General features: G+C 39.9%; 1 non-coding gene across 1 annotated transcript; it reads left to right on the top strand.

Annotated features, from left to right (window-relative positions):
• Nucleotides 1-4,339: 4,339 nt before the first annotated feature.
• Nucleotides 4,340-4,446, top strand: LOC145071536 (small nucleolar RNA R71). The gene has a single exon (XR_013690545.1). It is a non-coding gene; the product is annotated as a small nucleolar RNA R71 (small nucleolar RNA).
• The last annotated feature ends 4,114 nt before the right edge of the window (nucleotides 4,447-8,560 follow it).

Here is an 8,560-nt window from a genome sequence, read left to right on the forward strand (position 1 = left end):
TACTTAAAGAAAAGGGAGAAAAAGGAACAGACTCCCCTGGGATAGTGGCGTGAACATCTCCAAAAGTGTGGAAAACGTGCATCTTGAATATGGACTCCAAAAATAGAAACTTGGTTCTTGAACTCAAAAAAATAAGGAGTGTACCGGCAAAACACGAAATCGAGCCTTCAATCGTCTTCAAATATGGTGTAAGTCTCCAAAAGTAGAATGACCAATGTGGGAAAGCATATGCCACATTGCATGGTGGTAAAAAAAATGAGTCAAAATAATCTTGAATATATTGACAAGAAAAATAGCATCAACCCATAGAAGACTAAAATGTCAAGGGCCTTGAATCTTGTAAAAATCTAATATTCACGACGTGAGTGTGAAACAATTCACGACGTGAGATCGAAACTGAGCGTATTCTGAAAACCTCCTGATAACTGACTCACGACGTGAATAATAAACGTTCACGTCGTGAAAACTGGACAAGCAGAAAACATTGCTCAATTCTTCTTCTAATGTCTTAATGTATTAAGACTCTTCCAAAGTCATCAGTTTATGACTCTTTCGCTGACGCTCCACTCTCTTAACTCACCCCACACTTATTTTGAAAATATGGGTCTCGACTCTCGGCATTAAACACTCCCGGCTAAAAACGTACGCATTCATAACTTGCTATCCCTCCTAGGCGCTCCTTAGCAATTTCTGAGAAACAATCAACAACGAAGAATAAAAGTAACATAATATTCAAAGTAGTTCTTACAATCCCATAAAAACAAACTAAAAACAAACTAAAAACAAATCAAACAAAATAAATAACGATCAATCATCCTCCTCATTTTCATGCGCTCCACTGGTACCAGCTCCATCACCTCCACGACCACCATACTCCGACCATCGTGGGCAAATCGGGTAATGATACCCTAAATGAGGCGGCTGCTCCACCCCAAGATGCCGAACAACATTCTCCATCGTGCCGCCTATCCAATTCACACTCAACGATAACTGGTCAAAGTAACCAGCCATATCACCCCCAAAAGGCGCACCAACCATGGAAGGAGGTGGGTGTATCGGCTGCCCGCGGTCTTCCCTTCCTCTCACGTTCCTGCGCCTCGGTCTTAGCTCTGGCGCAGGTTGATCAGCTGGCTGATCATCCTCATCATCACCCTCAACATCTGATGGAACTATGCCCCAATGCGATCCAAAATTTCTGACCACCCGCATAGTTTCCAAATATCCCATACCAAAGTCATGCTCGTCCACACACGTCATGGATCTAGTAATATCGGGAACAACCAAATGATAAGAACGGGCCAAACGAGTAACAAAATGCCCCCCACAAATGGGGCTCCCAACGGGTCAAAACATCACGGGCCGTTGTTGCGGGAAAATTGTAAAACGGGTGCAAACCCGCAACCCCAGCTGGAACCTCTCTTCGTGGAGCAATTCCTGACAAAAACACGGAAAAAACAGCCAAAAAAAATATCCACAAATTAAACATAGAAGAAAACTGAATTTTGTTCAACCCCAAAATTCACGTCGCGAATCATGTAAGATTCACGTCGTGAGTTCGCAACCGCAGAAGGCAGAATCGTACCCATCGGGGAGAAATCCAGTCAAAATATCCTTTGGGTTTTACTCCTATACTACTTCCAAACACTTAGCATGCACATTCAAAGGTTATTACGAACTGTAAAGAATTAATTTCGTCATTTAACAAACCCTAACCCTAAGTTCCTCTACTAGAGCCAAAATTAAACTTAATAATCAATAATTAGTACCTTTGTTGGAAGTATTACGTAAGCACAAGGAAGATTAGTGGATTTGTCGGCTAAAATCGCAGCAATGGGGACCAAGGGGGGGACCAATTTCTGCTTCCACTTTGTGAACAATAAACAATTGAAAGGGTTTACTGGTTTCCAGGGACTTATTATGTGGTCCCGTACTTTTAAAAATTCACGTCGTGAATTCTGTAAGATTCACATCGTGAATAGTGTATGGGATTAAGTTTGGGCCATGTACTCACGGACTGATCTTGGGCTTGCCAGTCTAATGGGTTAAGCCATATCATGGATTATGTGTCCGGTTCATTCACAATTCACGTCGTGAACGGCTAACTATTCACGTCGTGAATTAAGTCTGGAAAATCAACTTTTGACTTTGAACTAAGTTCTCAATTATTACTACTTCCGTTTTAAGGTCCCTATATTTTGTTCTAATAGAGTTGGATGACTTGATCTAAGTTTTTAAAACTAAAATGCAAAAAGAAAAAGAAAAAAAATTTCAAACCAAACTCGGGTTGCCTCCCGAGAAGCGCTTCTTTTTCTTGGAGTCTTGAGCTGGACTCCGTGCCTCCTACGTTGAGTCCTCGGAAAAATCCACCACTAGGATCTTTTGTTCCTTGAATTGCCTCTTGTAAGCTTGAACTCGCCTTTTATATGCCTTCTTTGAATTTTCTTTTTTAACTTTCTCCTCTTCTTCAAGCTTGCGTTTTGTGCCCTTAGTTTCTTCCCTGCACCTCATCGCATCCTCCTCTTCTTTCACCACCGACTTTGTCACTCTTGAAGTGACCTTTTCTTCATCACTTGTCATCTCCTCATCCTCTTTACTCACCCAAGAAGGTGGACTTTTGTAAGCTATGACTTCAACCAAAAATGGAATAGATGCTCTGGGTTTTGTTCTTTTGACTTGATGAACTGCCTTGATCTCTTCTTCCATAAGCTTCTCCAGTTCTTCTAGTTCATTGTCTTTGTTAATAGTGAACACCTCTTCTTGAAAATGTTCCTTTGGGAAGCCATCTTCTATCCCAAAAACTTCTTTTTCATCTCCAACTCTCAAGGTGAGCTTAGACTCGCGGATATCAACAAGAGCTCCAGCAGTGTTAAGCAGTGGCCAACCAAGGATTATTGGAACATCCGGATCTTCTTTCATGTCTAAGACTACAAAGTCTATTGGAAAAACAAATTTTCCAATTTTCACCAAAATATCCTCCACGATGCCGTGGGGTTGTGTCACCGAACGATTCGCCATGTGAATCTTCATTTTTGTAGCCTTCATCTTCTGAATCTCTAATTTTTGATAAAATGAAAAAGACATTAGATTAATGTTAGCCCCAGAATCGGCTAAAGCATTAACCTTCATTTTATTCCCAAACTCACATGGAAGAGTGAGGCGTCCAGGATCCCCCATCTTTTCTGGTGTTTCTCCTAACACAGCTTTTGAAGTTTGTTCACTTAGAATCACTGTAGACTGCTTCTTTAATTACCTTCGAGTGTCTATCAAGTCTTGCAGTAATTTTTTATGCTTTGGAGTTTTGGATAAGGAATCGACAAAGGGAGTATTAATCGGGATCCCCTTCACATGCTTGACAAACTCTCTATGCTCTCTCTCCAGTGGACTAAGGGTAGCTTGGGAAGGAAAAGGCAAAGGCGGCTGATAAACCGAACTAACTGCAGAATTTTGCTGTTCATGACGGGCCCACGTCGTGAACATATAAGGTTCATGTCGTGAATTCTGGAACTCAGTAGCTTCATGATTTTCGAGCTTGATCTTTTGATCGGGCTTCTGTGGTTCTTCTTCCAATGCTTCCAGGAACTCCGAGATGGCTTCTTCTTCGGTGTCTATGGCCATTACATGAGATTGGGTCTTCGTTTCGGTATTTTTCGGGGATAACTTCTCATGAACTAGAGTGGCTAGTTGACCAAATTGTACTTCAAGGTTATGGATGGAGGCTTGCTGATTCTTTATCAAAGTTTGTTGTTCCAGAATGGCAGAATCATTGGCATCGTGTCTCTTTTCCGAAGCTTCCATAAACTTCATTAAAATGGTCTCTAGGTCGGGTTTCTTCTCGGCTGGTGGTTGCTCCTTTTGATAAAGGCCTCGACCTGTCTGCCTATACTTCTCTTCTTTTTGCTTCTTATACTCCTCATATGACAGCCACTCCTTCTTCGGTTTCCTCCAGTCCTCATCAAACTTATCCCGACTAGAGTAGCACACTTGAACCTTTCTGTTCCCATATTCATCTGCATTGCAGTCCTTTGTCAAGTGTGGACCACTGCATCTCTCGCAACCCACTCTTATGGCATGTATCGACTGGTCCATCTGTGTTATCCTGCGGTCCATATTATTCAGCATGGCCATGACCGCTGCTATTTCTTCAGTTTGGGCCCTTCCTCCGCCTTTGATTCCTTCTTGCCTCGGGTTGTGGTATTCGCGAGAATGCTTCGCGAATTCTTCAATTAGCTCCTTGACCTCCCTTGGATTTTCCTTTGTCAAAGGTCCTTGAGAATCAAGGAGTTGTCTTGTCATCATGTTGACCCCATCATAAAAGATTGACATCTCTTGCTGCACATTTAGATCATGCTAAGGGCAATTTCTGAGCAAGCCCTTGTACCGCTCCCATGCTTCGTATAGTGACTCCCCCGGCTGTTGCTCAAAGTTGGCTATTGCCTTCTTGAGTTTGGCTATCTTGGATGGCAGGCAAAACTGGTCCAGGAATTTCTCACGCATTTGTGCCCAAGTGGTGATTGTACCCGATGGGAGTGCTTTTAATCACTCCTTAGCATCTCCTTTGAAAGTGATGCGAAGCATCCTAAGCAAGACTGTGTTTCTGTTGACATTTGGGACATTGAAGTAGTCCGCAATGTCATTGACTTCATCTAGATGCTTAAAAGCATCCTCATGATCTTTCCCGAAAAATGGGACGTCCTTCAGGGCAGTCAATATGTGTCCCTTCAGCTCGAATGTGGCAGTGGCAGGTATTGCGGGTTGGACTAAACCGGGACCCACATCTTCTCGGATCCGCTTCTTGTAAGCTCCCATGGACATTTCTTCAATTGCTGCCATCTCGTTCCTTGGCTCGTTCTCGGGTTCGCTCGCGTGTTCTTCAAATTCAAGCTCGGTATCGTATTCGGACTCGGTTTGGACGGGTGTCTGATCCAATTGCTCAATATTGCTCTTGTGCCTCGCGGATGAACTTCGCTCTCCTGTCTTCTTTCCCGACTTCCTTGAAAAAGCTGACTTCAATTCTTGCAAGGGCGTCTTTTTCTTGTGAATTGCAGACTCGGGATCTTCAAGTGGTGGCACCAAGGGTGTGTTTGAGCCTCTGGTCATGAACTCTTGCAACTTGCTAAACTAAAAACGTAAAACTGGACTAAAATAAGAAAAACTAAAAACTGAAATCTCAGCTTTCATGTCGTGAGTTTATTAAAACTCACGTCGTGAACTCTGTGATAGAAACAGAAAAAAAAAAAATAATAAAATAAACTAAGCTAAGCTAGCAAAAATAAATAACCAATTAACCTTTTTGCAGATTTTATTCCACAAAAGGGGCAATTAATCTAATGCAACTAAATAAACTAATAATCTAAGCCGTTCCCCGGCAACGACGCCAAAAACTTGATGTGCACAAAAGTACTCACTAATTTTAATATTTATAACCTAACAAACTTAACTAACTATGCACTTATAGGCAGTGTACCTAGTCAGATTACAGTATAGCTTGGGTAAGTCGGGTGTCGATCACAGGGAATGGTGTTACTAATTAATTTACTTACTATTAAATTAACCTAATTTTTAACAAGTTTAAAGGGGGGTTTTACCTGATTTTACAAGATCAGATGAACTTAAATTCAAATTCAATAATTAAAAACACACACTCTTGTTTAGTTTGAATCCACTTCTCCCTTATGGGTAGCTAATGATTACGGATTATTAAGTTGGTTTTTTAGTTGTATTAGTAATTTAGTTCTAACTTTACCAATAATTAACTAATTCATGTCAAACCATGTATGTTCACACATAATTAAAACAGAACTAATTATGAATGTAAATATGCTATGTAAGATTTGTTATATAAACGCAATTATGATCACAATACACGTTCTCTAGCACAGCTAAGCTTATTTATTCTAATTACTAACTAAGATTGGTCAATCCTAGCTCTAACAATTCAATGTTCACTAAATCATTAGGTAAACAGGTTCATGCAGTTTAATGGTCACTAAGCTACACAGAACAATGCAATCAAGCAATTAGATAAACAAACAGTAGCATGCTAGGTTATACTGTGACAACCTGAAATTTTCCATTCAAATCAAACCACATCAATCCAATAGAAGTAGAGCAGTTTCAGTGAGAATTCAAACTTTTGGAATAAGTTTGGCAGTATTAGGGTTTTACACCTAAGGAGTTATTAGGAGAGTGGTTGCACTAGGATTTTGTGCAACACTGTAAATCCATTTCTCTAGGTCATTAGAATCCATTCCGAGAATAGAAATATTTTCTGCCAAAAATCTCTAGACTATAAATAGAATTATGAACCAAATTGGTTCATTATTTGATTTCCAATTAGAGAAAAGCCAAATACTCTCTCACGGATCTTCGGGTTTTCATCCCAGATTGTGAGTCTACTTCCCTAAATGTGTTTTAATAATTGTTATATGCTTTATAACATTGTTTACATGTCCAAAACACAAGATCCGGGAGTTTACCGCCCAAGAACGTTCTTGGGGAGTAAACTCCAAAATCAAGCCTAAAGGCCACATAGTCCCATTTCCGTGTTAGGCATCTAACTAGGGACTTTATGAATGATCATTAGAGTCTAGAAGCAAAGCAAAATCACTTGGTTTGAGGAGTTTACGGCCAAGGAACCACCTCTTGGGCCGTAAACTCCAAGTAAAGGGCACAAATGAGTGCCTAGTGATCCTTTAGCCTTAGAACAAAAACCTAGAAGCCTTAAGCAAGTGTTCTAGACCAACAAAACAATTAGAAACCCACTTTGGAAGGGAGTTTACGGCCAAGATGCTCCTTAGGCCGTAAACTCCAAGATTTAGGGCCAAAACCCCTTCAAACTCTTCCTAGGGCTTAGTCTTCATTTTTAGCATGCATCTTAATGGGTTTAGGACCAAGGAAAATCATGAAAAGCATAAGTGTTTGAGAGTTTACGGCCAAGAGTATTTCTTGGGCCGTAAACTCCTTTTATGGGGTCAAAGGACACCCTAAACACTTCCATAGGCCAAGAAACTTTTAGGGCAAGTACTTAGAGGAGTTAGGGACTAGTTAAAATTCTTAGGACCTCATGTGTGAGGGAGTTTACGGCCCAAAGAGTTCTATGGCCGTAAACTCCATCAAATGGTCCCATTTAGTGCCTTAAACCTCCCTTAATCCAAGTATTGTAGCCTAGACTTGTTCCTAGAATTGTTAGCCACTTGAAAAGACAACAAGAACCCTCCCAAGGGAGTTTACGGCCGTAAACTCCAAGGGAAAAGGGTCTTTGGGCCGTAAACTCCCCTTAGGAGTCAATATGGTGCCTTAAACTCTTGCCTAGCCTTGAAGCATTTCCCCTCTAAAGTTGTAGTACTTCTATGCACCATTTCATGGCTTGTTTGAGAGTTTACGGCCAGGAGCCTACTCCCCTGGGCCGTAAACTCTAATGATTATGGTCTTTTGACCTTAAACTTCCATTAGGGGCATTGCACTCCTTTATTGCAACCCATTTGCCTCCTAGCACTTGACCAAAAGTGTTGTCCTCGCGCTTAAATGTTATTACTTGTATAATTAGTGTTATAATCACTAATTATTTATATACATATGTCTTCATATGTAATTAGGATCATTGTGTGTGTCTAGGTCATCACTTGACACCAAGCACTTGTCCGATCCTTCCATACGATAACAGCCCGTTCAATTCCAGTCACTTACTGCAGGTGAGTTCATACCCCTTAACTAATGTTTTAAACTATTTCAAATGTTTTATGGGGGGGGGATACAAGTAGAATCATGCTACTTATTATGTCAATCGCATGTGATTAGTAAGTTGGATTATATTACTTATTACATCGATCACATGTGATTAATATACAGCATTCAAAAGATTTGGCTACTCATTAGCCGTTTTACCAAATAGTTTTTCCTTCAAAAGATTTTTATAAACATTTTATATGTTTTCAACCACTTATTACACTGTACTTCTTACTCTGTCATCATATTTCAAACTCATTTACAACTGTGTTTTCAAACAAATGTTCTTTGTACTTATACTGTTTTATCAAACAAATGTTCTTATACTCAAAACTGTTTTATTATACTTATTCCTTCAAATTGCTTTATGGATTGACATCAAGTCGATCTTCTATTAAAATAATATTCCTGTTTCAAATGTTTTACAAAACTTACTTATGCTTTTATTTTATTATAAATTGCATGCCTCTATATGTATAGTTATATAAGGAATGTTTAAAAGACTTAGGAAGACTATCCACCCTATTTCCTTTTCGCGCCTTGAGATGTGGTCTGGTGGGACATTGGGTATTCGTCCGAAGGTCGTTTAAAGATTTGTTATATATCATGTGTACATATATAGTCATAAAGGGTCTTTCCAGTTCATCCTATGCCCTTGGGTAGTAAGGGTATACATCCACGTCCATACGTACCACTTAGATTACTAGAAAGCTACCATAGGGGTAGTTCAGGAAGATACTAGAAACAATACATATACAGATATACTAGAAACAATACATATACAGATATACTAGAAACAATACATATACAGATATACTAGAAACAATACATATAC

This window comes from Lactuca serriola, chromosome 8, assembly GCF_051521515.1.
Source record: "Lactuca serriola cultivar US96UC23 chromosome 8, Lser_US96UC23_V15, whole genome shotgun sequence".
Classification (NCBI taxonomy): Eukaryota; Viridiplantae; Streptophyta; class Magnoliopsida; order Asterales; family Asteraceae; genus Lactuca; species Lactuca serriola.